Here is a 9,325-nt window from a genome sequence, read left to right on the forward strand (position 1 = left end):
GCAGCTGAATACAAAATCCCTTTTGTATGCTGTTAAGTGTACACAATCTGTCACACACAGCCCGTGACTGGGCTACTGGCCTAGCTGTAGGTACGCGGCACTAGTAGGGGAGGATGGCGGACCCATCGTTCCGACCAACTTCTACTCCAGGGAAGGATCCAGATATTTCTTTGATAGGAGGCTGACTGGACTTGGGGCCGTCCTACAGAGACTGGAACGAGGAAAACATCCATCTGTCCCCTGCCCAAGATTGTATATGAGACCTGCACAGTTTAATGCTCTACCTGCTGGATCACTATGCCCACAAAGTATCATCCATCTTCATTAGCTCAAGAGCTTATTTTATATATGTCAGTCGCCACTTTCACTGCCTCAGACTGACTGGTTTTGGGCAATGTCACCCATTTCATATCTGTTAAACAATACAAAAATAAATGATAAATGGGGGCTATTACTGTGTTTACAATATTAACGTGGCAATAATGACTTTGTCAAACACTGTGTACGCCGGTTTACTTTCAAAGATCCCTGCTTAACATTATAATTTTTCTTTGTGTTGAACAGCGTCATGACGCAAAAAAATAACTGTCACCAAGCTTTCTGTTACGGTTTGCTGTGGCCTTCATTTTAGTCTGCTGGTGGAAGGCCACTGCAACCGTGGCCGAAACGCCGGTGACATTTTTTGCAAGATGACGCTGCTCTGCACCTAGAAAACTTTTACGTTAACCGAGTCTGGACGCAGAAGGCCACGCCCTTACAGGTACAGTACTCCAACTTAAGTTCCCTGAAAGTTTCCGTTACGGTCTATACTGACCTGCAATGGTCTTACCAGCGCGTCTCCGAATTGTGTGTCTGTCTTCCGTCCTGCCTACTTGATGAGGAACGCAAACGCTGGAAAACTAGTTTAGAATTTGTCATACGACTTGAATGCAGTTTCCTTTAGAGATACACCGTACTTTCCAGTAGTGCAGATGCCTGATTATTTTGTGTAATGCCGGTTTCCCTCAGCACTTCTGATAGCATTTATTCTCACAGTGTGAAAATTCTATCGTATTGTGTATCCTCGATCATTCTGTCTAGATGTATAAACATTTAAAACTTCGTTATCATCTGCCTCACATATACTGTTTTGAAAGGTCGTCCTTTCAAAATCGTGCATGTCCATTAGGACTGTTTGTCTCCACTAGGCGGATAGTGAGGGAAATGGGCGTAAGTGCTACTTTGAAATGAAGAGGTCGGCACAAGAGAAGCAAGCCACATCGGACCAGTGACTTCCTAATCATGTAACAACCTAATATAACATCAAAAAGAATTAGAACCAAATGGGGCATTTATTAGTTTCTACGCCCTCTCTCCAGGAGTTTACGGAAGTACTCGAGACAGAATGGCTCGCGTGCACCGACAATGGCATGTGAGCCGTTGCAGCTTTCCAACTGCAGATAACCAGCTTATCCCGCCAGTTCAGCGAATACACTTATTAAGTTCTGAATACAGTACGACGTGGCAGTTTTTCCGAAAAGGTCGTAAAGACGGAGGTGAAAGGCAGGTTGCGGAAAAATGCTGAAGCCTACCGTAGACGTAATCCCGAATCACTAGATGAACACGAAATTTCTTATGGCTCAGCACCGAAGGAAGCCTTTACAACCACTATACAGTGTATGACAGAGGTTGCTTCGGACCAATATGAACTATTCCCCGCTCTGTTCATTAATGTATAAAGTGATAGTAAGAGGGGTGACTGTACGTACGTGAATGCGTCCGCATCTCTGTCATCACGTTTTCGTGAAACTGCGCGAGCGACACGGTGCAGACAGTAGGAATATTGCATATACAGTACATATGCTGAACAGAGTTTTCGAGATGTAAGCTGCCTTCATTCCACTACTCTCATACACTTTCGTACGGACTGTAGTTGTAATTAACCAGCCGGCCGCGGTGGCCGAGCGGTTCTAGGCGCTTCAGTCCGGAACCACGCGGCTGCTACGATCGCAGGTTCGAATCCTGCCTCGGGTATGGATGTGTGTGATGTCTTTAGGTTAGTTAGGTTTAACGTAGTTCTAAGTCTAGGGGACCGATGAACTCAGATTCTAAGTCCCATAGTGCTCAGAGCCATTTGAACCATTTGAACGTAATTAACTTGTAACGATCCCTGTATGACCGCACGAGCGACAAAACGATAGATATCGAAGTAAGTGAAAAAGGGTTGGAAAAGCAATTGAAATCGCTGAACAGAGGGAAGTTCACTGGACCTAACGTGGGTACCACTTCGATTCTACACACGGTGTGGGAAAGAACTTGCCCTTATTGTACCATCAGTGTACCGTTGGTCTCTAGAGGAAAAAAGTGTTCCTAATGAGTGGAAAAAAAAGAAAAAAAAGGAGGGAGAGGGAGAGAGAGAGAGAGAGAGAGAGAGAGAGAGAGAGAACGTCGAACAGACGCACATAACCATAGCCCCGTATCTCTGACGTCGATCTGTTATAGCATTTTGAAAAATGTTTTCTACTCGCGTACTACGACCATTTCTGGAGGCCGAAAATCTCCTCGAGTAGGAGTTAGCACGAGTTGCGAAAACAACGGTAGTGTGAAACCCAGAGCGCTTTATTCATCCACGAGACACGGAAAGCAGTAGATACAAGCGCCCAGGTAGATGCTGTGTTCCTTGACTGCAAGAAAGCGTTCGTTGTAAGTACCACACTATCGCCTAATGAACAAAATACGAACGTACGGAATATCAGACCAACTGTGTGACTGGACTGAAGAGTTTCTAGCGAACAGAAAACAGCGTGTCATTCTCATCGGAGAAAAGTCTTCAGAGGAGATAGTAGTTTCGGACGTGGCCCAAGGGACTGTTACAGGACCATTGTTCTTCATAATGTACATAATTGACCTATAGGTAATGTTGGAAGTTCCCTGCCACGCAGGGTAGCCGCGCGGTCTGGGCGTCCTGTCACGGTTCGCGCGGGCACCCCCGTCGGAGGTTCGAGTCCTCCCTCGGGAATAGGTGTGTGTGTGTCTGTCGTCCTTAGTCGTAAGTTAGTTTAAGTTAGATTGAGTAATGTGTAAGCTTAGTGACCGATGATCTCAGCAGTTTGGTCCCATAGGAACTTAAAACAAATTTCCAAAAAAATTTCGAAAGTTCCATGAGACTTTTCGCGGATGATGTTATTGTATACTGAGATGTCGGAATGGCAGAAAATTGTAGCGAAATGCACGGAGACCTGCATAGGATCGACGATTGATGCAGTAAATGACAGTTGACCCTCATCGCTAACATGTAACGTGTGGCGACTAATAGAAACACCGACCCTTCATTGTATGATTACAAAATTGCAGGACACTCACTGGAAGCAGTTACTTCCATAAAATATGTAGGAGTAGCGTGCGGCACGGTCTGAAATAGATCTACCGCATAAAATTAATCACGAGTAAGTGAGATGCCAGACTGAGATCTACTGGAGAAATCCTCAGAAAATGTAATCCATCAACAAAGGAAGTAGGCTTACAAAACAATCGTTCTCAACACTTTAATACCGCTTTACATCGGAGGATGTCTCCCGTAGTCGGAGACGAAAAGCCAGGGGAGAGTTTTATACATCGACCACGGCCTATCAGCCCGAAGTTTTAAGTGAAGACAATACCGGCCGTGAAAGCCTACATTGTATGATCACCATCTGAGAAGTTGCTGATCATGCTGGGATAGCATCTGGCTCATGCCAAGAATTTCTTACGTGTTTTATGTACGAAAAATGCACAGCATAATTAGTTCCAAAATTGTTGAATTTCGAACAAAAACTGCGACGAATACAAGTTCGTTAGGAGCCCCAAGATGTATTCAATAACACCGCAGAGCTATTGAATTTGTCGTTAAAGATGATGAAACCTGGGTTTACAGATATGACGGCGAAACTAAGACTCAATCGTTGCAGTCGAAGCATTCTGCATTACCAGCAGTGTAAAAAGGTCAGAAAGTACGGTCATTTGCGAAGGTTATGCTCACTGGGTTCTTCGATTTTAACGACATTGTTCTTTCCACAAGGTCGAACGATCAGTAGATAGTACTACTTTCATACACACTGAACGTCGTTTGCGTGAAGCAGTCCGGAAAAGAAGCCACTCGGATTTGTGGTGATACAGTTTATGGTTTTTGCATCACTATAGCGCACCTACTTACACATCGCTGCTTTTTCGTGATTTTTTGGCCAAAATGAATACTGTAGTGGTGCCGCACTCTCCATATTCTCAAGAAATGGCTCTTCATGAACTTTTTCGGTTCCCTAAAATAAAGAAAATCTTGAAGGGCTGTCATTTTACAAGCATATATGAGATAAAAACCGCATCGCCAAGAGAAGTGGAAGGTATCACAAAGGTCGGCTTCCAGAATTGTTTTGCACATGGGAAAAGACGATGGCTTAAGTTTATGACGTTTAATAGGAACAATGTAACGGCTCCATGTAAGCCGCTACATGGCTCGACCCCACAACTAAAGACACCTGAGTGCCCTTCCGACACTCAGGGAAGAGCCTCATGATAATTAGTAAGATAGGGTTATTTAAATATAGACGATCATTTTATTATTAGATATGGTAATTGTCTGCGAAGTGTGAATGCGAACGTATGATGAGGTATATGCGTGAGATGTCGGCTGTGGGTGTGCTATAGGCATAGTGGAAGTGGAGCCAACCTCGAATCTAGTAGAGCGCGACTGCACTGGACCAGAGAGGCATAAGCTCCACGCGCGTCATTAGCGCTCGTTAGGTTGGCAAATAACCGTGTGCGGTATCTCTGAGTCCTTGCGGCCACGATGTGTGGATCCGGACGAGGGAGACCGTATCGGGGTTGTTGCTGGGAAGACCCGGGTGAGTAAGCACGCTCTGCTCTATCGCTCCGATAGTTGGCGAAGATTTAGAATTCCATGTTCACTTTGAACTTGGAAGCAGCTTCCCTGCTGAGGAAAGCCACTATGGTATTTCCTAGAATCATCTCGGTTAGGATAGATAGGGAGATGATTTCTTTTGCCAAGTAATTTCATGGGAATTTGTGTTCACTGCTCTTGGGAGTGAACAGGCGCTCATTGCCGAGTAATACTCAGAATTGCTCAATTTGCATTTCAGTGTGAGTGTGAAGTATATATGCAAAGTGTATTTTATTTAAATGTGTTTATTGACTACTGATTGTGGAGAGATTGGTAACACGTGGTCCGCAGACCCCGTGCATTTCTTGGTGAGAAGCTTCAGTTCGACGTAATCGCATTTCGTGATCGAGCTGGATCTTCTACGTAAATTCACGCATGTGATTTAATTGTTCCTTCATAATATCCAGTAAAACTCGCGGAGTTAGTTAAACGTGAAGACGGGACTTGCCCGAATTAAAGTTACAGTTGGAACCATGTGCTCTCTCACAATGTTGTCCCACTTGGTGTATGGGAACCTTCCTCTTTCATCTGTTAGATAAAATGAATAGAGTGAATGTTAGTGTGTGTGTGTGTGTGGCTAAATGATGATAGAAATGGGCAGGCGGTAGTCATTGTCGATTCACGGCACATGTTAGCCGGATGTTTAACTAAGTTTACTTAGATATTATACTATTTGTATCACGCCAGCATTCCGTGATAAGTGAGAGGGAATATTTGAGATGGTAATGTTTATTGAATAAATGTGATTGTGTTATTATATAAATATGTTACAGTGACTTCTCCCAGCCACACCATATTCCCTTATCATTTCACAGAATATTTGGTATGCGTATTTCAGTTAATCACCTGTCTACGTCCCACTCATGGGCATATTTAATAAACTCTGTAAGGTGGTATTAAAACTTCATTATAATAATATTCTAATTCTAACTTGATCAAAACCACCGAATAAAACTTTAGTTTGAGTATTGATGCTTGTTGCTGCAAATGGCCGCCGGCGTCTTCTATAGTACAGGTGCCATTTATAAAATTAAGGAGGCCTGCCGAGGGTGCGGAAAGCAAGTATCGTGCAACAACATTGACGTTGAAGAATAAATAAAAATCTTCCCTTCCCCCCCAAAGAAACAAAACATTTACGTTATTTTTTTGAAGGTTCGTTGTACTTCTCAGTGTCTTTGTGAGTCAATGCCGACAGGCCGATATATTATTCCTACAGCAAAGGGTAAGTACCCTCGACATTGCATAATGAAAGTAACGTCGACTGACTTGAAAAACAACGGAACGAAATTAAAGTTTCAGTGGAGCCACATTGAGAGGTGATGATGCAGTGTGCGAGATACAGAAGTTGAAGCAGCACGTCAGCGCAGCGCTGTGTTGGCAAAGCAGAGCAAGCCGCTGCAGGGCAGGCGCTGGCGACCTCGCCGGCCGCCATTCGCGACCCACGGCCGCCCACGCGCGCTGCCTGCCTTGAGCGAGGGTCACCCGCAACCGTAGCCAGGGTATATATTCGGCGCCGCTTAAATGACTGTGGCCTACCGCCTAGTGCAGACCTAGTTATTATCTGACACACACTTTGATGTGTATTCATTTAAGAACAGACTGGCATTCCGTGCTAGGCTTCCTTTTCTTGCATCGGTAAAGTGTGCCAAAAGTGTACCTATATAAATAGTATACGATCCTATAACACTGATGAGACAAAACGTAATGACCGCTGCCCACAGTGACATTGATTGCCGCTGGTGGCGTAGAGGGCACTTGAGACGGCAAGGAAAAGTGTGCGGGGCCCGGTCGCAGGTTCGAATCTTGCCTCGGGCATGGATGTGTGTGATGTCCTTAGGTTAGTTAGGTTTAAGTAATTCTAAGTTCTAGGGGAGTGATGACCTCAGATGTTAAGTCCAATAGTGCTTAGAGCCATTTCACCCATTTTGAACCTTCATTTCTTTTTTGTCCGTGCCAAAAGCCCAGAATCGTGGTTCAGTGGTCTGTAGAGCATTATAATGTACTTACTTTCATGTCTTGCCCACCAAATTCGCCTGATCTGAATCCGAAGAAAGGCATCAGGGACGGTACCAGGCGCCAGCTTCCTATCTATAGATCACCGGACCGTAGTTTACAGGAATTGCCTGACCTGTGCGAAGATATTTGGTGTCACTTACTTCCGGAAACCTACCAAAGACTTGCCAATCCGAGCCACGCAGTACTGCTACAGTATTTCGTTCCAAAAGTGTACCAACGCGCTATTAAGCATGTGGTCATATCATTTCGGTTCGTCACATACATGGAGGTGTCGATTCACGCACGTATTGCTCTACTAAGCAGCTAGCAGCACCTGCAAAGGAACACCCACACTGGACTGCAAGAAAGAAACTTCGGAAACCAACAACGACCAAGGAACAATTAAATTCTTTGGGGATCCTGGAACTACCCTAGATTTCAGCCATACATTCGTGCGTTAAATGTAGTTCAAATGGCTCTGTGCACTATGGGACGTAACATCTGAGGTCATCAGTCCCCTGAAACTTAGAACTACTTAAACCTAATTAACCTACGGACATCACACACATCCATGCCCGAGGCAAGACTCGAACCTGCGACCGTAGCAGTCGATCGGTTCCAGACAAACGCCTAGAACCGCTCGGCCACAGAGGCCGGCTCGTTCGTTAGAACGAGCTATTAGCGCTATTAGAGTTCAGAGCATTTCTACGGCCGCGAGTTGAGGGATAATGGCGGCCATGTATCTGATTCGAAAGTGCCGGCTTTCCAATTGCCGTACTGTGAAATCTAATGAAAATAAAGGCAATATTGCAACCACTGTTCGGATTTTCGTAAATCAGGAGAGAAAATAATTGCAGAGAACGTGTCGGACGATCGCGCAACCTGTGAACGAGCGGTGTTCCCGGAGCGTGACGGCGCCTGCTCGGCACGGCGGAATGTGGCCGGGGTTGAGTTACCCTCACGGTTGCCCGGCCGGCAGCGCCAGGCAATGATCCGGCGACTGAGAGCGACGCCGACGTTCAGCTTACCGTTACGCCCGGCGCCTTCACTCCGCGCGACGCTTTGAGGTCAGCCGTTCTGGGAGATCTGACCAGCTGGCCGCTCCTTAACTGTTGGCTCTTATCGAACGAAATTCCTAACTGGGCCTTGTCGGTTGGGCGGTCGTTTGCGTCCAGCCAAACATAAAGGCCGCTGGAAATGTCTGAAAGTTAGTACCGGACGTATAACCGCAGTTGTTCAGTCATCTACATCAACGTGATTACTGTGCCATTCACAATAAAGTGCCTGACAGAGAGTTCAATGAAACACCTTCAAGCTGTCTCTACCGTTCCACTCTCGATCGCCACGCGGGAAAAACGAGCACTTAAATTTTTCTGTGTGAGCCCTGATTTCTCTTATTTTATCATGATGATCATTTCTCCCTATGTAGGTGGGTGGCAACAGAATGTTTTCACAATCGGAGTAGAAAACTGGTGATTGAAATTTCACGGCAAGAACCGTCGCAACGAAAAACGCCTTTGTTTTGATTGCCACTCCAATTCACGTGTCATGTCTGTGACACTATCTCCCTTATTTCGCGATAATACAAAACGAGCTCCCCTTCTTTGTACTTTTTCGATGTCATCCGTCAGTCCCACCTGATGCGGATCCCACGCCGCACAGCAATATTCCAGAATAGGGCGGACAAGCGTGGTGTAAGCAGTCTCTTTAGTAGAACTGTTGCACCTTCTAAGTGTTCTGCCAATGAATCGCAGTCTTCGGTTTGCTCTACCCACAATATTATCTTTGAGATCATTCCAATTTAGGTTATTTGTAACTGTAAAAAATGGTTCAAATGGCTCTGAGCACTATGGGACTCAACTACTGAGGTCATTAGTCCCCTACAACTTAGAACTAGTTAAACCTAACTAACCTAAGGACATCACAAACATCCATGCCCGAGGCAGGATTCGAACCTGCGGTCCTGCGGTTCCAGACTGCAGCGCCTTTAACCGCACGGCCACTTCGGCCGGCGTCACTGTAATATCTAAGTATTTAGCTGAATTATTTTAGTACTCATGTGAATAACTTCACACTTTTCTTTACTCAGGGTCAACTGCCACTTTTCGCTCCATACAGATATCTTATCTAAATCATTTGATCATCTGATGACTTTTCAAGACGCTAAATGACAGGATCATCTGCAAACAGTCTAAGACGGACACTCAGATAGTCTCCTATGTCGTTAATATAGATCAGGAACAACAGAGAGCCTGTAACACTTCCTTGGGGAACGCCAGACATTACTCCCGTTTTACTCGATGACTTTCCGTCTATTTCTACGTACTGTGACCTTTCTGTCAGGAAATTACGAATCCAGTCGCACAACTGAGACGATACTCCGTAGGCACGCAGTTTGGTTAGAAGACGCTTGCGAGG

The sequence above is a fragment of the Schistocerca piceifrons genome, chromosome 1 (assembly GCF_021461385.2).
Source record: "Schistocerca piceifrons isolate TAMUIC-IGC-003096 chromosome 1, iqSchPice1.1, whole genome shotgun sequence".
In the NCBI taxonomy this organism is placed as follows: domain Eukaryota; kingdom Metazoa; phylum Arthropoda; class Insecta; order Orthoptera; family Acrididae; genus Schistocerca; species Schistocerca piceifrons.